Source organism: Haliaeetus albicilla, chromosome 14, assembly GCF_947461875.1.
Source record: "Haliaeetus albicilla chromosome 14, bHalAlb1.1, whole genome shotgun sequence".
NCBI classification, from domain to species: Eukaryota; Metazoa; Chordata; class Aves; order Accipitriformes; family Accipitridae; genus Haliaeetus; species Haliaeetus albicilla.
Genome location: NC_091496.1, coordinates 4,112,126 through 4,138,727, shown reverse-complemented (window position 1 = coordinate 4,138,727; position 26,602 = coordinate 4,112,126). Strand labels below are relative to the sequence as shown.

Sequence of the window (26,602 nt, the reverse complement as noted above, 5' to 3'; positions counted from 1 at the left end):
GCTACATACAGGACATTAGAAATCAATTCTGCCTGGCCATTATATTTTCTTTCTCACAGCACAGCTGCCTAAATTTAGCATGCATGTTTTTATTTCTCTTAGAAACTATGTTAACAAACTCCGTACCGCTCTCCTTTATCCTTGATACTGAACCACAGGCTTGTATATGAAGTCTAGAAAAATTGCCAGGGTCAAACATCCAAGCTGGGAAAAGGAAGACCATCAAGTGGGTTGTACCAGTAATCAAGTGCAACTCCACTTAGCATGAAAAGCTCTGGATTGGGAATGAAATATAGAGAAAAAAGCATAGATGACTTGCACATATAAATGCATGTAATTACGCACTTGAAGTGTCTAAAATGTGAAGATATCTAGGCTAAATTACTGGTCCAGGCTGAACCATCTATGGAAAGAAAGGTTCCTTTCCAGAGGTACCTTTTTAGAGGCAAGTCATCCACTTCAAGGGGGTCTGGAATAGGTACCTTCAGGGAGCTGTTCATCCTACCTGCTTTTCACCACCTGCTTCAGCAGTATCTGGAAATCTAAGTTTCCTGAAAAGAATCTCACCCACAGTATTTGAGATGAAACAGAAAAAGTGAGGTACTTGCATTTGTTTAGTATATTTTCTAGGGGTGTCCAAGATGAAACTTCTCCTCTGTGTACACTCTTGGGAATCCAGCACTACTTCACGTGATTGCTACTTAGCTATTACATTAGTCTTACACAAACACACACATATGCTCTTCCACAGCTATGCACTTCCATCTCTGAGAGTTGCTTATGCCTCTTGGAAAGCGAAAGATTTGGATCCGCACACACTGACTACCCTTACACTACTTGCACCGTGTCTCATTTTTGTATCATCTTCACTGTGCCCGGTGCAGGTACTTTACCAGCATACTCCTTTCACATGTGAAAACAGTATTTGTCTCAAAAAACATTTTCCTCAGCTCCATACTGAAAGGAACTGAACAGTCTGAAGAATTCCTTCAAAACAAAAATCAATTTGGCAGTTAAGCCATGGTGACAATGAACCAATGAACTGGAAATCAAGTATTAGGATTGAAAATTGCAGTTGTAGTCGGTACCTACAAGTATTAGCTTCTGAAATTCTGTAACAGCTGTAAAAGGTAACAGTTATTACTGGATAGGTTCTATTTGTATTACCTCAAATCACAAAGCTGCCATCCCACAATACTTATTTCTTCTTGGACCCACCGTATCTAAAAACAATGATCCTCTTGTGCTGTGGAAGGGATGGAATGTGAAATCCCATCCACATCCCAACAGAATCCCACAAACATTTTGGCAGTAAAAATTTATTATGTAAAGCCCAAATGGCATCCCAAATATTTCTACTTCAAAATATAGAAATCATTTTTTTCCTTAAAATAAGCTACACAAAAGCATCATGCCTAAAATTAACTATACAAAAGCATCAAGCTAGGTAACCAGACTTAACTGAACAGTTATTTGGACTATGGGAAGAATGTGAATGTGGCTTTCTCTATTTAACTTCATTGTCAAAAATGAGTAATATTTTTCTATTCAAATATATTTGAATGACTGGCAGAGAAGGAAGATATAATAAGCAGATATATCCAGTAATGTATTATACTTCAAGAAGAACTTTTCCAGTTATCTAGAGCCTACAGCTTTACCATAAACTTTTGTAACAATGTTTCAAACCTCCACAACTAAATTTGCTGGTTTTGTTATTCTTTGTTATTCTAACAGTTCTTTTGCTTACCTTTTGATTTCTCCACTATGCAATTTCAGCTCTGAATCTGGGAATGTGGTCTTCAAAATGGTTTTAGCTGCTGCTTCACCAAAGAAGCTAAACCTGATTATCAGTTCAGTTTCAACATCAACTTAATCACTGCATACCCTTTAAGCTATGGGATAAAGATCGATCCTTGATTCTGACTGTCATTTTGCAGTGAGCCCACTCCTACATTCCTTTTATATCTATCACTTCACTGAATGCCAAAGAAATCTCAGTGTACTTGGCATGAAGGCTGCACTTCCTATATTTATGCTCCCACTAATGTATGCTCCATTTTAGTCCCTACCAGCTTAAAATCATCTGTGGGGAAAGACAGCATAAAGTACAAAACAGTTCATGCAACTGTTTTACTGATAAGAAATATTGTTCACCCACATTGCCTTTCCATCATCATCTTTCTCCTGGATTTTCTGTTTAAACATACCCAAAAAATTAACACAGAAAGATCCATGGTAATTTTCTTAAGTGAATAGTATACAGTCATATTAGGATTGTTGCTCCTACTCAAACTTTCAGTACCTCCAGAAAATAAATCAGTACTTTTTAATTGTACTACCTTAACTTTGCTGGCAGAAACACATTTGATTCTTCAAGGCAGATGAAAATGAAGTGCTCTCTCCAGGCAAGAATTCCTTCTATCTGGCATACTAACACTTCAACCTTTTTAATTATTCCACAGGTGGTTGCCTTGGAAACTGCCAAGTAGCTCTTGGATTTGAGGGATCCAGCATGAGAAAGTAACAAGCCTTTGTAGCCACGGCATTCGGATCTGCATTGGCTGCAGCAGCAGGGTAACAGAACTGTTGTGAAAACCTGAAAGAGATGGTTAAAATTAGGAGAGATTAATTATATTGCTCAATTCTTCAAAAGTAAAATACAATGAATGTTGATAGCCCCTGAACAGTGGATACAAACTAGGCTTCAAGACGCATTGCTTGTGTAGTTTTCCAGCACAGCACAGAATTTCACCTTCGGGAGGACAGCACTAAAATGTTGATGCCAAAGGAGCTCACGAGTTCAGTTTTCAAGATCAAGCAATATGAGACTTTCCTCAGCTTCAATAGAGACCTTCCTAAGTGTCTGGTCAACTGCCTGAAATTCAGTGCTATTGTTTTTCTTTGAATAAAAATAGAGTAACTATAAATAGCTCTCATCATGAATGCTGAATCACTGCATTTTGTATCATACAGCAAATTGCTTCAAACTTCATTTAACTGCAAAACTAGGAAAGTTTTGTTTGCTTAAAACACAATTAAAAGCCTACCAAAGCACCTAATTTTGCATTCATATAGCTTGTCTAAAAGTACATAACATTTTCCTTTCCCTTTTTCATTATTTCAAAAGCTGACCATGTGTACGTTGGAAAAAAACAACCCCACCCCAAAAAACCCCACCCCAAAACCAAACCAAACCCTAATTATATTTTCTGTCACTGACCAAAGTATGAATTTCAATTTTTCAAAAATCTTTTTTCTTTCTCATGTTCACTTTGTTAGCAAAAAATAGATTAACAGTAAGCCGTAGAAAAATAATTTTCACTAAAACTGTCAGTCATGCAAATGGTCACTCCTGCACCCAGAGGCTGACTCATGAAAGATAGGAAGGATCTATTAATATGTCCAAGCTAACAATGATTTCTCAATGCCTCACTCATATACAAGTATTTTGATTACTAACAAATTGCCTGGCAGGACCTCAAGGAAGACAGCACCACGGAGGTGGATTTGCCTGCACCTTTTCATAACGAGACACCTAAAAGCCACAAGAATATGTTTGTTAATTCTAGACCTGAGTTTTACTAGAACAACCTAGAGGAAATACTTATTTATTTCACAGAAAAAAAAATTAAAGTGAAGTAACAGAAATGAAAGGGTTCATGAACAATCTCCCCAGTGCCTACTCTGTCCTTCCAGGGCAGGTCCTCTCCTTCAGGCTTGCTCTCAGCCTAGCAACTCAGTACATTTTTGACTTGAAGGGAACACGACATACCCTGCTTTGGTCCCCAGGGAAAAAAACTGCTTATGTGTCTAACCCAACCCTTTCCACAGTCCTCCCTTCTAGCACTCTGCTCCTGATAGGCACTTCCAAAGTCACAGCAAACCTCAGAACCACCTAAAACTAATCTTTTAACTTACTGCATAACCACCAAATTGCACTGCCGCCTTCCCCCTTTCTTGCCTTCTTTTATCACTTGCTTGACTGAAAATTGGAATAGGAAACAATTTTCCATCTCTCCCTTCTTCCCTTCCTCATCCAAACCCACCAAGGTCAAAGCATGTTTAAGCAGTCCTACATAGGTTGCCTCCTTCCTGGTGGGTTCTGTAGTTTCTCCTTGTTTCCTCCTGCGCATCCTTTTCAGTCACATAACTTGCCCCTTTATGAGCAAGGTTTCTAAAAGATGAGCTGACAAGAACAGGCATTTTCTTTCCCTCGTTCCCCAGCAGTTCCACAAGCGACACCTGTTTAATCATTTCTAGATACAGCTTAGGATGAACACGAGTTTTCTCAACTCCCTTGTCCCACCAGCCCATGGTACACTGCCATCTATACCTCCACCCTCTAGGAGAGGCAACGTGCCTCCCTTTCAGTCCATCAGGTTTGTTTTGGTTTGCATCTGATGGGGCATCTCCCTGCAGAACTGGCATGCCAAAATACTGTGGAGTATTGAGAGCATTTTATGTTTTCCTCCTCTTCACAATTAGATATGATCTTCTGCATGTCCTGTTAATGCAGGAGAAAACCCTTCTCTTTCCCAGTTCTCTCAAGCATCTCTGACAGACTGAGCCTCCAAAGCCTCAAAATGACCCTTTTATCACAAACGGCTATGCTTCTTTTGAGGAAAAGTAGATTTCTCCTCCCTGCCTCAGGTATCAACACCACCTTCAAGCACATCTCACTCTGTACCTGCGACCTCATTTTGTTGCTTCTCATAAGGCAGACAGAACTTTATCTACAATGTCAACTCAGAGTGTTAATCTATCATTGTTCCAGCCCAAACCTGGTACATGACCAACTGCCCAGTGTTAGTCCTTTTAAACCACTAGGATGTTTCCAAAAACAGGGCATCCAGTTCTCAACAGGCACTAATGCCTCCCATTTTCATTTGCCTTCATGTCAGGATGATACTGCTCTGAGAATATTTCAAAAGTTGTGTTGCAAGGCTTCTTCTACCTTGATTTAAATCCTACATCCTTCTAAAAGCATCTCTCAATAAGATGACTTTTAGAGTCATCACCTGTAGTAGGTGATGGAGCTACTGCAGCTTTTCCCTATCCTTATCATCCCATAGCAAGTAAATAATTTCAACGGCTGTAAGAGAGGTCTTGCTAGCTTTTTTTTTTTAATGTATTTTGTAAACCTTTGTAAGATGTATATATGTTAAACATACTCACTTTAACACATACTCTTCAAATATTTTGTTTCTGTGAGCAACCCCACCCGTGCAGTGTGTTATGCTCAGCATGTTCCTCCTGCTCAAGCTTCTTAATCCCAGTCCAGTCTCTGCCTATCTAGTGATCTGACTCCGTTCTTGGGTTCCCGAACTGTCTTGCTGCTCCCTATAGATAAAGGTTATGCATCGAAGCCATGAGATGAATCCAATGCCTGACTTTGATTTCTTTTAGGTTCTATAACATACATTCCTCTCAGGTGCTACAAAGATACCTGGATCAACAAGGAGCTACACTAGCTAAATTTCTGGCCAACCCTTTGAGGAAAGAGATGTCACACTCTGCAGCTCTTTTCTAGACTTGAGGGAATGTTTCTGTGCTACTGTCTCTTCAAAATATAAATAAAATAAAATGTTCTGTCTCAGTCTTCAGAGGACATATGTCTTTGCTCACTTCCAGCTTCAGCCCCCGAGCCCAGGGCTGCCTTCAGATTCACATCTTGTCTCTGACACCACCGTTACAAGACCCTGAGTCACCAAGTGCTTGGAGAAGCTGCCTGCACTTCTTCAGAACAAGCATCATCAAAACACTAAAAGCACTGTAAGCTCCAGAGCTTGGTGTTATTAGAAAAATACATAAAACATGGAACTCTTAAACAGTAACACTAAAGCAAGATGAATAGAAGACTTTTAAGTAACTCCCTAGTCCACTATGGTTTCGGGTTTTTTCCAAGCTTGTTCTCAATCCATTAACAATCTAATTTTGCATAATCCCTATGCATTCCTAAAGGAAAGTCTTTGTTTCCATGTTTGAGCATTTACTGAGAATGTTTGTTTTCTCCTCCTCAGTCTCCATTCCTGACACAGGCTCCTTTCTGACCAGTCTCTACCCCATCCTCTGTGAAAAGCTGCCCCACAGAAATACGCTCAGATGCTCTCAGGGAACGCAGAATCTCCCTCCTACCAGAAATTTGCACCTGATGGCTAATACAGCAACCAGGAGAGCACAACAGGGAACCTTCCTCCCATTGTAGTCAGCAAAGATACAAGTAATTCAAACACCATTCATGATGCATCCTACACTGGGGTTTTCAAAAAGGACCAAGGAAAGTCAGATTGCCAAAACCTTAATTAACAAGATCCGACTTCTTAATTCCCTTTTTCCTCTGTTGAAATTCTTGTTTAGTTTATGTCAGTAAGATTATGTTCAAGCTACAACCATGCTTCCTAGTGCAAAGTTCTTTGTTCTGTTCTTGGTTTCACCCACAGCTGAGTTAAGAGGTTTGGAAAACCTAATGACCATTAATTTTAAAATTGTAGCTTCTCTAGCTACAATTTCTCTTAAAAAAAAAAAAGTCTTCAAAATTTGGTATGCACCAGACTGATACACAGCCACAACCACATTCCTTAGTGAACTAGAAAGCTGATGTTTTCTTGATAATTGTACTTTCAGCATCTGAATGAGGCACACAGACAGCTTTCACCAAGTACAAGACTTCCATTTAATTTAATGCTTTGAATGTTTTTAAAATACATATATTGTAGATCATATATATAGAAGAGCAGAGAGGCACTGTAGTGAGAGTGAGCCTCACTGCCATCTTGGGAAAAGTTAAAGCCTCCCACTGGCTCCAAAGGCAGTTGAGTAAGGTTCCAGAAGCAATTCACCATTTGAGATTCTTTCTTAAAATTAAATTATCTATTTCAGCACTGTTTACTGATCTTCCCTTCTTATATCCTTCATTTTCTACCTGAAAAGAAGTTAAATAGTATTTTAGCAAGATATGTCAAACCTGGATACCTTTTTTGAGGAAGCTTGTCAATAATTTTGTGTGTGGTTTACTATTTGAAATATAATAAGGGGAAAATAGCAGCAATCTTCCGAAAACTTTTATGGCTGGCAAGAATTCCATCTTTTCACACAGAAAGAAAAAACTCGTATGTTGTGAAGAAAATTATTTGCTCTTTACCATGGTGGTTTTTCAAGGTTTACTTCCAAGTATTTGGTAAATAGAAAGGCATAAAGGCATCTTTCTCTCACATTATTTTGAAGCACAAACATCAGATTAGACTGCAAAGACTTCTTTAAATTATTCCACCTCCAGTGATGATCATCACAACTTTGCTATTTTACAGCTTTACCAAGCTAATACATACCTGCACAATGAGTACTGAAACAAAGATGAAAAAGAACAGGAAAGACACCTTTTTCTGTCTTCAATAAAAACCTGAAGTGAGAGTTTTAAATGAGAAATATGGGAATTGCCCCTATAAATATCACAGGGGGACAGAAAATTTTCACCCAAGCAAGTTTTTCACAGCTTCATCCAAAAAAATATACAAAATACATGTAAAAAGAACAATCAGGGCATAAGACACTTTGTCTGGGACATGACTGCTCAAAAACACACAGGCCAACCAGCAACCATACAAAGGGAAATGAGAAGACAGGTAACAAAGCTGGGAGACTCAGTCAAGTAGAAACAAAGACAACTGAAGAAAAGGTGCAGCAGTAAAACATCCTTAGGAAAACTGTGGCTTGGCAGCTTCGAGGAGCCTCATTTAAGATAGCTCAAAATCAGATGGTCACTTTGAAGAAGTCTGAGTTGAATGTACACTGGCAATCGGTCAAATCTCAAGTGAAGTGGTTTCCTCACTCTCAGCCTAAGTGGTGGCAACAGCTCTGACAAACTGGGCTGTTAGGAGCTCCTACGCGAAAATGGAAGCATAAAGAACAGAGTCCTCTTGCAAAACAAAACAGGCCTCTATACTGTGTTCATCAGTTCCCATGTATAAAATAAGATCTGTACCAGCTAGAACCTGTGAAGATGATCTCTTGATGAAATAATACACAATCGGATTATGCAAAAACCAAATCCATCACAAAAGAAGAGGGAATACTTTTTAGATTTAAGTAAATGTAGGTTTTGCACTGTGCTGTCAGAAGAGACATAGAATCAGCATGCTGAATGGTAAGAAATTGCGACTATATGCTTCATCCATTCAGCACTGGTGCCTAAACAATACTGGAATCTTTTGGGAAGAAAATACAGCACAATTTTATATAACAACTTTCATTATAGCAAGAGTCACTGGTAAACTTAAATGCAAACAAAAAAATGTATTTTGACAGCACTAGGGAAAAAAAAAAAAAAATCAATCAACACTTTCAGCAGTATCTAGAAGAGATTTTTTTTCCTTATGTAGGGAACAACATCTGTATGTGATGCCCCAGAAGTCTGGTATATATTCTGACTTTCTAGTTCATAGCTTCACATGCATGCACAGGGACAAACTTCAGTGTTTTGTGGTGACAGCATAGGTTTGGAGCCATTCCCTTGCCCAGAGTGGATAATCTTGTATTGCTGGGCTTGACTTGTTCCTGGGATCTCACTCTTCAGAGCTCCATCTCTTTCCTTCTGTATCTCAGAAAACCACACCTTCCCTCACACTAGAGGAAGCATAGACAACTAGTATAATGTACAATTCTCTGATTTGTGAAGGTCAATGATGTTCTTTTACTAAAAAGCATGATACAGTATTCAAAACATGAGAGCTGACACAGAGACTTCCTACCAAATGCTCTCAGAAGAGAAACAATCATACAGCAGAGAAAAAAAAAAAACAAAAAAACCACGCACACACACAAAAACCCCACATTTCCTTTACCATGAAGTTTGCCTGGTTTAGTATTAGATATCGTTCAACAGCTAGGTCTTAAAACATCCCACTACCTAATAAATATCAATTTGTATCTTTAAGATTGAGCGGGTTTTCTGAAAAAATGTTTACTAAACGCAGTCCTCACATACTGGGCATTTCCACTTTCAACATGCTAACAGTGAGACTAATTTGCTTCCTATTAAGCCCATGTAAGTCTGAAGTCTTTCTCCCTTGGCTATTAGTTGCCAATTACTACAACACAGATACTAAAAATTTATCAACAAAATAAATGTTAATACCTTGACAATACTTGCTTCTGAACAACTTTTACTGCATCAAGTAACTGCATTTTTTTACTCCAGCGTTCTGATGTACACCTGGTTGTGAAGTCATGATGTTAACACCATGAGGCCCAACCTACAGACACAGAGACGCGCTGTGGGCTGCACAGCAACACGAGCCACCATTAGAACATGATTATTTCTAGCAGAAAATGGCCAAGAACCAACAGCTGAAAGCAACTCCACAGTTTCACCATCTGTTGTTGGGACAGCCAACCTCATCCATTTCTCATCCCTGACTGTTCATTCCCATCCCTGTTCCACCTCCTCGTTTGTAACATCACCCTTCATGCAGCTGTGCTATGAACTAGATCTTGGTACTGACCCTGGACAAATCTGATTTTGCTTTGCTGGTTCTGCAGTGGGTTCACTGTACAGCTGTAGGAAGATCAGGCCAGGACCATGGGCCAGCACTCCAGCCACGCCAGCTGGCATCAAAGCAGGAACAAGCAACTGGGGGAAGCTGACTGCTTCTTTCAGCAGTTCTGCCAGTTTATGCCAGCTTAGAATTCCCATGAAACTACAGAAAACTAGAAACTAGACATATTCAAGTTAGACATGCACTAAAACACAATGAAAAAGAAGAAAGCATAGACCGTTTAACCAACAGAACAAATTACTAAGAGAGATGTTGAAATCTTCATTTCTGAGTAACATCAAAATAAGACAGCCTGCCTTTCTGAAAAAGATTTTCAACAAAAGCCTGTTAATTTTTCAGTCAAACATGAGCTACTGAGCTCAAAACAGGGAGTAACAGTTACACGTAATGACCTGCAATACCCTAAATGTCAGACTAAATTATCTAACAGTTCCTTCTGCCTTGTATCTTTGAAACATATATACATTTTAGTTCTCTCCCTGGTTGTGTCAGATCAGCATGCTTTAACAGTTGGAAGCAACAGAGTCAAATTTAATGATATCCCTGCTTGGAACACGTCCAGGGGTTGAATCCGTTTTCCTCATGTAGAAACAAGAAGCTCTAACATTTGATCTGGAATTCATACCTCGTTAGAAGGGAAGCAGCAGAAGTCTCACTTGTTCCTGCTACCAAGCTGGTGGTGAGGGAGAAGGAGCCATGCTGTGCTAGAACTGGTTACTGACCTCGTCAAAACTCTCAGCTGTGAACGCAGTGAATGATTAATTTTGCCTGCCACAAGCAGACAGCCTCAGTAAGTAGGAATCTTCACATTCAGAAGCACTAAGTAGGAGGGTCGAATTAGAAATCTTGGCTTTCAGCATCTTTCTTTGTGCTTCAGTATGCTACGGGTGAAGGAAGATGCTTCCTCTCTGCCTCAGTAACTGTATAGTATTTCATCCTTTGCAAAAAAAAAAAAAATCTATACATTTACAAGACGTGCAGCACTTGGCAGCATTTCACAACTGCTGAGTGACTAAGATGAGCTCATTTAACACAATTTTGAAATAAATGTATTATTTTATGTATCTAAGCCTATACATTTTGCAAGGCAATGAAAGAAGAAGAGGAAGAAATGATACAGTGCATGGCCTGAAGAGTGTGGCCTGCTGCCAGTGCCCACACATACTTATTCTCTCTTTTTCAGCCTCTGTCATATACACACGCCCCCTGGGAAAAAAACAATCCACTTAGGGCAGGTAGGAGCATTTTTCTAGTGCTGCCAACTTCTGCCAAAATTCTATTTTTATTTTAAGATAAAGATTACGCTCATTTAACCACAAGACAGTTAACTTAGGTAGCAACATCTGTCAGAGAAGTAGAAACGCAGCAAGCAGGTACAGAGCAGGGAATCGGGATTCTTTTAAATTCTCTCCTGGCTTCTGTGTGACCAGGGTGCCTTTCAGCAAAGTGGAATTAATCAATACCACTGGCAAACTTCACTTTTAAATCCAACATGCAGAGACTGAATATGGATTGGAAAAGTGTGGTCAGTTAGTGGGGAGAACAGTCATCGATACACAGGATGTAAAAAAGTGCTGGGAGATAACAAGATCATCACTTATCACACCTAACTGCTGTTCGGTATTACATGCCTTAAAAACCGACTGTAAGGACGTGCTGTAAATGAAGACACCACACAGAAACATCTTAACCATCAGGAGTCTTTAAAGCCCTATTACACTTTCTACAAATTTACATCCTCTGTTGTAGGTTTGCTCTTTTAAGTGGCTCAGCTGTGGGACTTCAGACACAAGCTCCTCAGCAGAATGAACTGCAAGTAGCTTACATTGGAGGTAAACCAGTACAGTGTGCAAATCCAATGCTACACATGACTCCTTACCCTACTGTTTATATTGTTCAGTAATACTAACTAGGTTTCACAAAGAAAAATTCTTTCAGTGTTGTTTCTAATAACCCAAAACAGGAAAAGACATTTCATTCTTTTAGAAAATGGATACCTGAAATAATCAACCGCCAATAAATCTACAGAAAATACTAAGAGACACAAGCAGCGAAAGGACAACCGAGGAATAATTTTTCTACTATTTAGTTCCAATACTGATGGCCAGACAGTTTCAGAATGAGATTGAGCTAGCTAGGGGACAAGTGGCAGTCTACTCATGTAACAGGCAATTCAGCAAGGGCTAATTCGTTAGGCTGAGAAACACGTCAAATTAAACCATTTCCAGCCTGGGCTGATTTGGGTGTATCATCAACACAAGCTAAAACTAGCTTGGGAATCAGAGTGCTGCAGACACTGCTGTCACTGCCGAGTAAGCATATAAGAGAGGCCAGAGGCATAAATCAATTTAAATCCGGTAGGGAACTATGTAGGTACTAATCACATAAATGTGTATGTTTAGGGATAAAGTAAGTAAGAAATTTCTGTAGATGGACATATTAAAAAAAAAAAAAAGAAAATTCCTCTTCTGTTTTAAAAGCCGGACCCAAGTTGTTCACTGTAAAAAGACTCCTGTTTGATCAATGCTGACAACGTACTGATGGTACAGGAATTCTGAACCGCATCCGTCCCTGCACTACCACGTTTATGGTCCAAGTAATGCAAAGGTCAAGAATGAATGTACCCAGCAAACAAAAGACACCCACTCTTACACACTAGAGTAACATGTGTTTACTTGATTAGTCATAAAGAAGTTAATTTGCCCCTTTGAATGACTGAAAATACCTTAAATGACTTCAGTCTTCCCTTTGCTACACAATAATTCCAGGCCTGAATCAGTTCCACAAGAGAAACTCATGTCTAACCACAACTAACGCATGACCATTGCAAGATGTACTCGTGGAAAAATAAGGAATTGCATTGATTTAAATAAAACAATGAAATTACTGTTGTTAGTAGTAGCTGCACGCTCACAGAAATTCTCTAGTTAAAGCAAAAACTATCAGCACTTTAAAAAATTTCTAGAGAAATTCTATGCAAAACCACCTGATTTGAAACAAATCACACCCTTCTGTAAGCACCAAAATAAACTGTACTCAATTATTATATGAGTAGTAAACTAACCCATTTTTCCTTTATATAAGTTGCCAAGAGAATGCTCTTTCTTTTTTACCCTTTATGATTTCTAGAATAAATGTCTTCAAAAACTGTCTCTGCTATACAATTGAGAGTCTGAAGTATGACTGGTAATTCACAATCAGCAAAGCACATTTTTTATCCCTAAAAATTTAGAGATAAAAATATTTTTAAATGAAGTACAAAAATTAAAAATTTAAAAAAAAAAAAGAGAAAAAAAATCACCGTAGTCATGACAACTCCATTCTGTTTCCTTCTGCTCACTCATGTCATCAATATGATACCTAAAATAATCCACAGTAATTAAACTATCGGCAAGAGACATCTACTTGTGCAGAAAATAATTCTAGAAGAACCAACACCAATAACCAATGAGCAGTATCAGCATGTGTCAGAGATGCACCATCCAGCAATGAGGCACTCGCTTCTTGGAAAAACTGAAATAGACCCTTTGCACATGTCCCACCAAAGCAGCAAAACTACACTGATTCTGCTGTGAAAAGATATGAGGAATCACACCTTGCACTGTACAGCTACATAAATCCCTCTCAATCATCTACCAAAGGTCTTGGGAGTCTGGGGAGGTCCCTGCTGACTGGAAGCTAGCCAATGTTATTCCAATTTACAAGAAGGGCGTGAGGAAAGACCCTGGAAACTACAGATCTGTCAGTCTAACCTCAGTTCTTGGAAAAATTACAGACGTGATTACGCTGGGTACTACTGAAAGGCATTTAAAGAACAATGCAATCACCAGGCACAGTCAACACCAAGGTTCACCAAGGGAAATTCCTGTTTAACTACTTTGATATCCTTCTCTAATAAGGTCACCCACCCAGTGGATGAAGGGGAGACAGTGGCTGTAGTTTTTCTGGATTTTAGTAAGGCTCTTGATACTGTCCCTCACAGTATCCTTCTGGACAAGTTGTCCAACTGTGGGATGAGCAGGTACTCAGTCTGCTGGGTGAAGAACTGGCTGAAGCACAGAGCTCAAAAGGTTGCAGTGAACGGGGCTAGATCTGGCTGGCAACCAGTCACCAGCACTGTTCCTCAGAGTTCAGTTCTAGGGCCAGTTCTGTTCAATGTATTTCTCAACGATGTGGATGCAAGAGTTGAATGCACCATTAGCAAGTTTGCCGACCATACCAAACTGGGAGATGCTGTTGACTCTTGAGGGACAAGAGAGCTCGCAAAGGGATCTAGATAGATTGGAGCACTGGACTATGATTAACCGGATGAAATTTAACAAGACCAAATGCTGGATTCTGCACCTGGGACGGAGTAATGCTGGGCACAGGTAAAAACTGGGATAGGAGTGGCTGGAAAGCAGCCCTGCAGAAAGGGATTTGGGGGTGCTGGTTGACAGCAGGTTCAATGAGTCATCAGTGAGGGCAAACCGCATCCAGGGGTGCATGAAACACAGCTTCCTGATGAGGGGACGTGGAAAGGAAGGTGCTGAACTCCTCTCCCTGGGATCCAGGGTCAGGATACCTGGGAATGGTTTAAAGCTGCACCAGGGGAGGTTTAGACTGGACATTAGGAAGCATTTCTTTACCAAGAGGGTGGTCAAACACTAGAACAGGCTTCCTAGAGAGGTGGTCAATGCCCCAAGCCTGTCAGTGTTTAAGAGACATTTGGACAATACCCTTAACAACGTGCTTTAACTTTTGGTCACCCCTGAAGTGGTCAGGCAGTTGGACCAGATGATCGTTTTAAGTCCCTTACAACTGAAATATCCTCTTCTGTTCTATTCTAACATTTACACCTAGGTGCAAGCACTAAGTGGGAAAGATCCTACCTAATCATTTCAGCAGGTCATTTACAGATTTTATAGGAAGGGTTAGATGTGCACTAATTTTACCACTATGACTCAATTGTAACTTTTTCCAATTATTTCAACAGCAGGCAACATTTCCTGAGATGGCAAAGTCATTCTGGAACATCAGAACACAGCCCTGTAATTCAATATCTCTTTAATCAATCTATATGAGTATTTTAAGACTAGAAGTCAACTGCATTGCAGTTTGATTACACAAACAGAGTAAAACTCATCAGGATTATCTCTGGGATTTTAATGGCAGAGTGACCAAGGTAGCACTGTGCTGTCTATTACATGTTTAGAGTTTAGTGGTACAGACTAATTTTATTCTAGCCCAGTACATTCCCCTGTAACTGCTCAATGTACACGAACCAAGAAAGATTCTAGATCAATGTGCATGCTAAAAAAAAAAAAAAAAAAAAAGGGGTGCAATATTAATAATTCTCCATTCAGCCTGCAAAGGGCTATTTTGCATACACTGATTTCATTTTGGAAGACAAAAGACCCTGGATTCTACAGCTTTCTGCAGAAAAACACCACAGCACACCTGTATAAACCCAGATTTATTACAAAGCACTGTAATTGAATCACACAAGATTGGGATTGGGATTTACCTTGCTTGACTTGGGTAACACAAGTGTCTACGTCTAAACCAGCTGTCTAGGTACCCACTGTAGGCCAAGGAAATCTAGTTAAAATAGTGGAGCCTTTACTATATTTCATTTCACTAAATTCAGTCTCTCCATGAGAAAACAAGGAATTGCATCCTAAACTTCTTAAGGTAGCCCTTCACTGACAGTGAAGAGTTGAGTGACCTGCTCAGATACAGTCATTCACCTGCCTACACTCCTGCTCCTGGAGGGATCAGTCTCCTTAGCAACTGTAGGCTTCTCCTAGGCAAGTTCAAGGCATGCTTTTGTCCAAAACATGAAAACCTTGGCAAAAGGAAGATTCGATTTGTACTTCTGGTATCAAAAATTATATACCCAGAATATTAAAGACATGCTGACCCCATGGTCATCAGCCAAGGAAATAACACCGAGGACAAAGTCATTCTGCCCTCCTAGTCTGACCACAACCTTTCTCTGTTGAAAAGATGGCATTTCATCATTCCATGAGATAAATGAACCATCACATCTGATTCTATTTCCTGAAACTGCCAAGTCTTTTATACCTAACCAGGAAACAATGGATAGGCAAGAACCTTAGACAGAAGAAAGTAGTAATGAAATGTAGGTAGAAAAGTATGATTTCTCTTATGCACAATATACAGCAGTATAGGTGAGAGGGAGGTCAGCCTACAGCATTCTGAAATTACATTCTTATAATTAGGCTATATTGCTACCCATGTAACACAATGTGCAAGATTAAAACACCTAATACTACTCTTGTAGATATTTTACTACTCATGATCAGTTTCCAAAGATTTTATTCAGCACTAGGTCAAAAAAAAAAAAAAAAAAACCAAACCAACCAACCAAACACACCATAAAAACCAACCAAGGTTGTGCTTTCTACTCAAAAAACTCCAAATGTCAATCAACTACAAAGTTTTCTTAACCAAACAAATATGAAAATTATGTATTACTGAATATTTGAAACATGAATACACAGAAAAGATCCTGTGCTGTTTTAACATGCACTTCACTAACTTTGATCTAGTGTCAGCAAGGTGTTTGACTTCTTAAGTATGCACTATCAAGTCTGATCATTGCACTTCCTTCAAAACTTCCCAGCTTGTCATTCCTGTTAGTGATTCAACTGCTTCTAAAGTATTCCGCAGAAGAGAAAAATACCCTGAACGTTACAAGGAATAACATCCTTGGAAACATGGAGACATAATTCCATAAGAACTTATCAGTACTGTGGTTAGAAGCAAGCTGTGCAAGCTTCACACTTAGTGGCCAACAGCTCTGAAATAACTGATAATAAATGGAGTTTGAAAACTCTCTCTGTCCATCAATTTGCACTGTTTCTGTTGGAAAAAACACTTGACCAACCTTCATGCATTGAACAGACTCCAGCCCCCATTTCTATATATGCACTTATTTATTTCTACACAAGCTTTCTACTCTCTTCACAATACACAGGGATGAATATTCTCGTCTTTCCTTCGTTATCCCTCTTTTCTGCCACACTCTGTTTCGATTTAAAATTGAGGAATATGTCAAGACTGTTACCAAATTCAAGAAACTGATACCAGCTAATGCAAATTAACAGAAACAAATGAACGTCCTAGAAATGGCTTCTGGAGATACCGACTGCCAAATGTCTACAGACACACTCGTGTACTTTTCCATTGTTTGGTTAAAGCTGTTAAGATGGGTCACATGAGTAGACAGGAAAGCCTTCTTTAATCCCATGTTGGTTCAATTACCTTTCATCTTCAATAAACCAGCTACTCTGAACTGCAGCATCTAACGTTTCCCATAAGACTTTAAAAACTAATTATAAAAACACTCTTCTGCAACCCAAGGTGCTCTATGCAACTCCTGTACCTTGGATCTCTATCAAAATTGAACATCAGATTGATGCAGGTAAAGCTTGTATCCTAGGGCAGAACATTAATTTCTTTGCTCCAGCTCTCAGAACTATTTACATGACTACGTAGACATGACAGATACTGGTGTTGAAATTGCTTTCCTGTTGTAACAAACCTTCTTGGTCAAAGCAAAAAATTATGTTCTAACACTGACAACAACACAACATGCAGTTAATTGTCATTCCCAAACTCATCCATTATCCCAATACTGCTACCACTTGTGGCACTTAAAATCAGAAAATCCATTTAGCAACAAAAACCTTTTTTAGTTAAAAAAAAGACTGGGGGGGGGGGGGGGAACATGACAAAAAAGGCTTCAATGTAAAGTATGAGGAAAAAAAATTATCAGCTACTGAGTACAGCAATATGAGAACAGATTTACTTCTGGAAAACAGCTGAAATAACCCTTTAAGTGTTTGTTATGACTGTAAAATAAATTGTAGGATTTCTTCTTTAACCTTAGAATCTTTGAAGAGGATAAATGAAGACTACTACTTAGAAATTTTGTTAGAATTACGCAGAACTGTTTTCTTACTTTTAGGGTTACACTAGCAGAAATTAGCAATAAGAGAGAAACTACATCAAATCCTACACCACTCTACAATACCATGATCCGATTCTGTTCACCTTTTACCACATAAACGATGCTAATTTCAGCAATACACTACTGCAAAGACAGTGTTTTCCATCAGCGCTGACAGCGTTCTGTAGTTCTACACCAAGGCAAATGAGTACCAAATCTAACTAATTACTCACTGAAATGGTAACAAAAATCCTTGTATTTGTGGGGACAAAGAAAGCCTGCCAATTTTTTTTTTTTTTTTTTTTTGGTCTTCTGATTAGAAAAGAATAAATGTTTCATCCTCGGTATATTCTGGAAATAAACCCGCAAGTACTTTGGAGAAGCATTTCAGTTTTGGGAACCAGCCGAGAAAAGCTGATATGTAACGACCCTCTATTTCAGTACCTCTAAACTTCCCTCAGCCCATGCCTCATTTCAACCAAGAATCCTTTTCTGCTGTTCGTATAATATGGCTCCAAAGCTGAAGGAAGAAGGCTGCTTCATACTTGATTTGCTCTTTGTAACACCTCATAGGCTGCAAAACGCAAGTCTAGCAAATCTATTGTAATGCGAGTCTAAACGCTGCAAAAAATCAGGATTTCACATGTGACTACACTCCTAGTGGTAAATGCATACAGTATCCTAATGTGCTACGCTACAAATACTAATACTCACAGTAGTACTGCCATCTGTACTGCTTCCTTTTAAAAGTGTCTGCCCATCAGATGGTTGCCTGCTTTAACCTCCTGCCTTTCTCCATCTTCCCTGCCCTGATCCTTCTTCCAAGTCTGTACCAGCTGTCAATCTGCGAGTCTCGGCTGAATTTATGAAACATTATTTAATTTGATTTTACTTACAAAACAAGATCTCAGTATTGATCTGATTTGGTAACTCGCTCAAAATCTGAATCATTATCTTAATGTGATGCCTCGAATGACTTGCAAAGGACTCATTTTAGTCAAAGGTTAAAAATTTCTACATTGTAAAACAAAAGCCTCATCAAATTTGTGTAATTCAATAATGTAGCAAGCAATCTTCTAATTTAAAGGGCCTAAATAATCAAAAACTTACTTCACTACCAACACAGTATTGCCTTTTGAGAACACTGCAAATATTCTGATACTAATAATTACTCTCTGTGTTAATACTCTGATAGTACCACCAGCCATTGTCTAGTATGAACAACTCATTCTGTTAGTCCAGTGCAACTCCTCACTACACAGCATTTCATCCAACCTTTTTTTTTTGGGGCAGGGTTGGGGGGAGAGGGGGAACAACAAACAAAAACCAGCCCTCATTTTGAACACTCCACAGTTAACATTAAGTGTTGCAGTCTCATCCTCATTCTCCCCATTAAAGTAAAAAGGATTGTAGTCTTTCGTCTGGGTAATAATAGGTGGTCTCATCTTTACCTTCTATGCTCAAAAACTTCAAAATCATAACTAGATTGTTTAGAAAAGCAGTGCAGACCTCTAATGACATAACAGGTAGCATTAAACAGTGTTTCTGCTCATACTCCAATCATTGTTTAGAGTATTCTAGGCTATTTTTAGGATGAGCGATTAGTAGGTCTTTAAAAAAAAAAATCATAAAGACAGACTGAGAAGCTTCAGTCATTAAAACTTACGTAGTAAATAAAGAATATGAACTACTTTGCTGACTCGCGTCCTTCTGAAGACTTCTAGAAAGTTCTGCAAAATACAGAAAAATCTCTGCAGAGTCCCTAGCAGCAACACTTCAGGAAAAAAAGTTGCCTTGACAAACTTGTAATTCAACTCAAATTATGAAGAATTAAATGATCCAGGGGGCTAAAACCCAAGATCTGCAGAATATCCAGTCTTGTCCACAGAGTCAGCACAGATACTCGACTGACAGATTCTGGAACCAGGCTGGGTCCTCATTTTTCAACAATTAAGGGCCTCATGCAGAACACCAAGTTTTTGTTATAAAGCACAGACTGATTCCCACAAAAAAAAAAAAAAGTCAACTAAACTGAGAGAGTACAAATGGATGGACAGGAACTATAGTCCACAAGAAAATTAAGAAACAGGTTTTGCTGTAAGGATGAAAGCAACACAGTGAGTACCAGCAAATGTGTGAAAAAATTACAGTGTTAAACAGATAGTGAGGGGAAGGTGAAGAAGTGTGTTCAAACACAGAAATTTCAATAAAGCATCTGCGCAACAATTCCAGACCACAAGTTTTATCAGTGGGAGATTCAGCGGTTTGCTGTTCAGTCTAACAAAATGAAACTATAGAAACAAGCTTCAATATTGAGGAAAACATCTCCCACTGAAATAAGTTTATGAACGTAGAGATGTAAAATCATATTTATTTCACAAGTGATATTTTTTATCAAGATATCATTTAATCTTCTCCAGATCTACTGGGGCAAAACAACTACTAAATTTTCAAAAGTCACTTAAGAATGGGTTGTGCTCTTTCTTGTAGTCTCAGGGATCATTACTCTGGAAGAGTCAGATGATGTATTTTCACTTCTATTCAACACAGCAACTCTTACAGAAGTCGCAATGATTTCACACACTGGAAGCCTGTAAAATTACCTTCTATACAAGAGTAAGAGATCACACTTAATAATCCGTGTCTTAGTTTCTCTTTCTCTCCATCTGGTGTTATTTTTGTGCATCCCTCACCAACTTTAAATTTGAAACCATTTTTCATTTTCTCATGTCATTTTATTTAAAGCATATGCTTCAGTTATCATCTTTGTCTGCATGTGTGATATCAATAATGATTCTATTCTATACAGAAAGAGTCAGATTCTGAAATCTTTATTAGGTAACAGCTTGCCTCAGCAACACAGGCAGTCTACAAACTATTTAAATCAATTAGACTAATTTCCATATTACTCAACCTGATACAGACACTGTACATCAGAATCTAAGTAAACACATATAGACAAATAAAAAAAAAAAAAGCTATTTGCAAACACTTTAAAAGATCACTAACAGAATAAACTTGAATCAAGACAACAGCAAATGCCATATCAAATCCCAGCCAGTGACCCATCTTACACTGTGTCCTGCCCAGCAGAAGCCACCATAAACATATCAGAAAAATGTGTAAAGGAATTCCTGCAATACAAAATTGTAAAATAAATGATAGAAAAAGGGAATACTTCTACCTAAATGTCATCTATTACTGACTGGCATATGACCTTGAGAATAAGTGTTTTTCTGATTCACTGACAAAGTAATCACCATGATATTTCCAAATGTTATCATACTCATTTTTAGTCCATTATACAACTCTCTTTTAATTTCAAGTAAAATAAAATATCTTAATTAACACATTATTATATGGCAACCTTTCAACACATAATTTCCTAGTATCAAACCAGTTAACACGAAAAGGTAAACAGTTTCTTAATATCATGGTCTATGTGTCCTCCTAGTGATAACTATCTGAAACTGCAGTGATGTGCAGTTAAGAGCTCCTCTTCTTTGTTTAACTATTTACTTCATTTTACTTTTATTTAGGGAAATTGCAGCTGTCAAGCCACATATTGCTCACCTTTACTCATGTAAATAAAATCTTCACAAACTCAACACTAGCTGTACAGTTGGCAATATAATAAAGATGTAAAGATAGCTAGTAACTATTGCACACCAAACGTAAAAGCAATAAAGCTATTTAACATTTCAGAAGAGCATACAAAGGCTTAATAGCCTTCTGCAAAGTAGTTCAAGGTTTGGGTTTTTAAGCAACACAGAATAATAAGCAGATTCCAACACAATTTTCAGCCAGGTCTATGTGCCAAAGTTCCACCCAAAGACAAAGTATTTTTAAATATGAATAAACATGCAGTGTTCTTTCAGTACGATAATTACCCAAGATTAAGGAACTTCAACCCCAACTCCATTTCTACAAAGCAGCTGTACTAGGACTCCGTAGTCCAAAGGCTTTAGGTCACTTAATTTAAATCCTTTTCTTTCACAGGTTATTGCATTTCATCTTTGTGCTCTTTCAGGAGAGCTTAACCTGATATTTTTTTTTTCACCTGTCAGGTGACTAGACAATGCACCGGACAGAGAACTGGTGAAAATTGATTCAATGAGAAATTCCCAGATTATCTCAGGTGAACAACAATACCAAGCTACAGGGGAATGTAAAAGTCATTAAGGACTCTACCAGACTGAACTGAAAGGAAAGTCCACCTGGACCTCAAATCTGACAATCAGTATGACTTTTCAGCATAAGTATTTCCCTTAAGTACTGTCTTAATGTCTACAATTCTTACCACCATGCTAAAGGCAAAGCAAGCTACTGTATTCTCCCCAGGACATGTGATAAAAGGAAATAGACAGAGAGCTGTGATTATATCTATAATGTAGTGCCACAACAAGCTACCTAGTTACCTCTAAACAAGAGGCTCAGATACCAAAAGCACCATGTTCCACTTAACCCAGTATCTCAAGATCCTCAGACATGCACTATGAACATCAGCAAGTGAAGCATTACAGCAAAAAGTGCTATCAAGTTCAGGGTTTTTTTCCCCCCTAAAGTCCCAAAGCTGCCAGTTCTTTAAAGTGTTAACTTGTATCAGTTATTAGTGTTTCAGAACTAACAAATGGAAGCACACATAGGTAAAACAAAATCACATGGTGATAGTCCTGGCAATGCAGCAATTACATCATGACACCGGGACAAGCACATTAATGCCTCCTAGTAAGACATGAGCTGAACCTGCTATTGTAAAGTTAGAGCCTAATGCCAAACAAAAGCACACTCTCGCAGTTCCCAGTAACTTTAGTACATAGTCTTTATTTTCAGATTCATAGGAAGAGACAAGTTTTTAAATAATGAACATCAGAAGTAAGAACACACTGATGAGGATGTTGGTTCCACAGCCACAAGTTTGAAACTTGGATGAGAAAAAATGAGAAAAAAAAATACCATCAACAGAACAGTGAACACTGGCATCTCAAGTAAATTTAAAACCTATGTTCTTCATACAGAGGTGATAAAAGCCACAAAGCTGAGGTCTGAACTGTAGTTTTAGAAGTCTGCAAACTGATTGCTATACGGGTAGAAGAGGTTTGAGATATGTAAGGCTTATGACAGACAAGCTATTGACAAATACTAATTACCAATAAAATTACCATGGAAATTTACAGGAATGTTGCCAACTATAGGTTGACAGACAGCATGTCTTTCTGGTGATAGAATGAGTTTATAGCTATTATAAAACAGCATGCTGACTGGCTAAAACCAATTATAAAACTGTTTGTAAATTTAAGAACGATTTGTATTTTTAAGAATTTCCCATTGTTATTATTTCTGTGAAGTCTAGCAAGTTTCAATGTATCTTACATGAGCATCAAACAAAATAACCCAATTTGAAATGAATTCATGTATTAACCACAAATATTTGTGTTCATCTCCAACCTTAAAATTGACACATGATGTTCACTCATTTTCACAGCAGAAGCTCTGTATCTTCACAGATCGCAAAACTTAAACAATTTATAAATCAAGGCACTCCTTTACAAAGCTGTTCTAGTTAAGTCTTTACACTGCTAGCCTAGATATTAGCCTTAACTAGTATTTTAGCCAGTTAATGCAAAGAGGTAAAACACACACTCAAAAAAACCCAAAAACCAAAAACTCAACCCCCAAAGATGTCATCCACACATTTCAGGATTACACTGTTATTTAAAAAAAAAATACATAAATTTTTTAGTTATTTCAGTTCATCCAACTTGGTTAAAAAAAAAAAACCAAACACAAAACACACACACGCATTAACTCTCTCAAACTTCCTTAGAATTCTCATTTTTCCTTCAGACATGCTCTTCATTTTTCCTCATTCCCCCACACACTGACCTGCCACAGTTTAATTATTTTATAATGCTTTGATTCTATTTCCACATTTTAAAGAACACATTTTGGTTGAAATAATCTCTTTTACATTATATGTAATAATGTTATACAATCCATAAATATGTTCTATTTTAATCATATCAGTAAGGCTGCTTCTTTCCTTCTTCACACACGCATATATGCTTGTTTCCTTTTACTGCCAAATTCTTGATGTCTTACAAAATTTGATGGCTAATTCTACAAACCTGCAAGTTCAGAAGCCACTGACAGCATGAAAACCTTGCATTCAAAAGAATAAAAAAAATAATTTTAGCACACTTGGCAAGAAACTAATTGCCTTTTTACATATTTGGAACTCAACACGAAAATAACACAAAATAGTTTTGCTGATATTGGTTTTACCTCATTATTTTAAATATAATCGGATCATTTGTCAGTGTATGACTCACAATTTACTAAAGCTTGAGACTGTTCAATACTTCCTACGTGTCAGACTGTGTGTTTCAGTTGTTTCCATGCTACCACTGACTGCACTGGGTTTTGTGAACTGTATTTCTCTGCAGTACCTTCTCCAATACAGCTTGTGCCCTCTGCAGCGTTACCCTCCTTCACAAGGTATCCCTATTCTGCAGTGGTGTATAAGCTCTGGAGTAGAAACAGAAGGTGGACAGTCAGAAGCAACAGGAAAGAAAACAAAACACAGCTGAGTTCTTCTAAGAAATACATTTTTAGATTTACCATGTAAAACAAGGTTTTCAGGAAGTGGCTCATACCGGAAGCCAATGACCTCACAGCTTCTTATAAATACCACACAATTACAAAATGAAAGAGAGCAGTATTTCTTGCTACCACTCTCTTTTAACGTCCACATTAACTATGAACTCAATGCTTCCCAATTATGAAAGCCAAACTGTAGACGAAAGGAATACGGTTTTCACAGGTTTAAATACACATTGTTGCAACACTTGTGCCATTCCAAGCAGTGAAACACCATTAAATCTCTCCAATATCATAAACCTTCAGTGATTTTTTTTTTTTAATTTTTGAATCTTAAGTCTATTGTGCAAAGCCCTAACAGGCAGATGATTAGTTATGCCTCACAACTAAGCCAATCACCAAAACCCTTTGTATTCTCTAACAACTGTCCCCACCCCTTTCCCTCCATTTCCAAAACTACTTGTCACTACTTCTTGCCCCTCTGGTCACCAATGTTACAAGTCTTCTTATAAAACACATTTTTCTTGTACAGCTTAAGCAAGGTTTTTTTCTATGTAGATTCCTATCAAGAACCTTACCAAAGACTAGGGCAATACCAACTTTTGAAAAAGCAGGTCTTACCACAGCAGGTTTCAGGTTACTCTAGCATAATTTACTTTTGATAAGCTAATTGTATTTTCTTTATCAGGTACTCAATGTCTCAATCTCTTCTAAAGTTTCAGAAGGCTACTGAAGGCATACTAAGAGAATGTATCTCTCCAAGTCTTTTTTGAAGCTTATCGGTTCACCTGGAGTTCAGTGCTTTAGCATCATTCACTTCTGCATGAGGGTCCATTTCTAAACCATGTCCATTAATCATCCTGCCTTTAACCCACATACTTAAACAGGACTGAACCACATGCTGAAATGCTATCACCTGCAATGACAGCTCTGCTTCCCCATTCTATTTTTTAGCTGAATGACTGAAGAATCTTTTTGTTTATTTATCATTGTTTGACATGTCTTAATGTGGCTTGCAGGTTCTGTTTAACTTCTCATCTTTTAAAGCAGGCTCAGTTCTTTCTCCATTCTTTATATTGTTTCTTCTTCAATGTACTTATCCAAACATTTGCATCTGAAGCCCTCACTATTTCTACCCAACTAGTACAAAAATCTAACCACTCTGATATCAGCTCTTCTATCACTGATTGGAAGAAACTCCTGCCTTTCTCTACACTTAAATCAGCAGGTTCTCTGTCTGGTTTACTTCACTGAGTTCAATAGCTCCAAGTGAGCTGAAATGCCTTCAGGAAGAACTGGACCTCACCATCTGCTTTTTCCTAAATCCACCAATATACTGAGACCTGTTTTGAATCTTGATAAAAGAGAATACACAACACCCCAACTTTTTTCAATACATGGGCTGCATTAAGACCTCCACATGTAACTATTCATGGTCTTTGCTGATGGCTAAGTGTAGATGCTCAGAATTATAAATGTATCAGTGAGGTTTGGGGTTAGTTTTGGTGCAGTTTTTTCACTAGTAATCCTGGCTTTTGTTGATGGGTTTTGATAGAAGCGAGTTAGAAAAGGAGAATTGAGATACTGTACATAAAGAATTTGATTAACATCACAGACTTGGAACAATAGCAGTAGGATGAATTTCAACAGCACAAGATGCACAGTCATACACCTGGGTATAATAAATATTCCCACCAGGTAAACAGCTCCTTAATTGGGAAACTACAAAGGAGGAAAAAGCCTAGCCCATTACAAAGTGACCATGGGTCATATGAGTGACATACCTGTGAAATAAAGCAATTGTGACTCCAATTTATGGCTGCCTGGAAAATTCATTTAATTATTGTGTGTGCCCTGTTTAAGAAAGATGGATTCAGACTTGACCATGAAAAGAAAGGTGCTTTTAGGTAGCAGAAGTGGCAACAGATGGTAACCATTACCTTTCAACTGAGAGTTCAGTGCTTCCCAGAATGCACAGACTTAGTCCACTTTGCCGTAAGTTTAAAAAGAAAAAAGAAAAAAAAAAAAGAAAGAAAAAAAAATCATCTGATCACTAGCAGTGGTCTTAGACCAAGAATTATGATTTCTCAGCCAAGACCAGTGACAGCAGACAAAGGATTTACTCTAGACCATGAGTGGAAAAGAGCAAAAGAGGAGCACCGGTACAAATGGAGAGAAAGTGGTTGCTTGTTCTTGCTGCCTCCCAGCAATGATGGATGCCTGCCTGCATGAGCTCCTGCTTTGTTATTCTCTGCTCCATCAGTGGTTTGTGTTAAACTGTTCAACTGCAGGAATCAGCTGAATCAAGCGAAGAGAAGCGGCACCTGCAGCCTCCATACTGGTCTCAGCTGGGAAATGACACACAACAGCACCAGTTCCAAAATGAAAGGCAGGACCACGAAGTTTCTGAGGCAGGAAATGGAGGACGATTCAAGCAGTCATTTCATGCAGTCTCAGCTGCAGAGCAGCAGCTAACAACAGCAAGATG

At 38.3% G+C, this 26,602-nt stretch overlaps 1 long non-coding RNA gene across 1 annotated transcript in view; it reads right to left on the bottom strand.

Moving 5' to 3' along the window:
- The window catches only part of LOC104315767 (uncharacterized), a 123,981-nt gene that overhangs the window by 84,065 nt on the left and 13,314 nt on the right, over window positions 1–26,602 (bottom strand). The window contains exon 2 of the long non-coding RNA XR_011327697.1: window positions 2,343–2,599. This is a non-coding gene — a long non-coding RNA (uncharacterized lncRNA). The remainder of the gene's footprint in view (window positions 1–2,342; window positions 2,600–26,602) is intronic.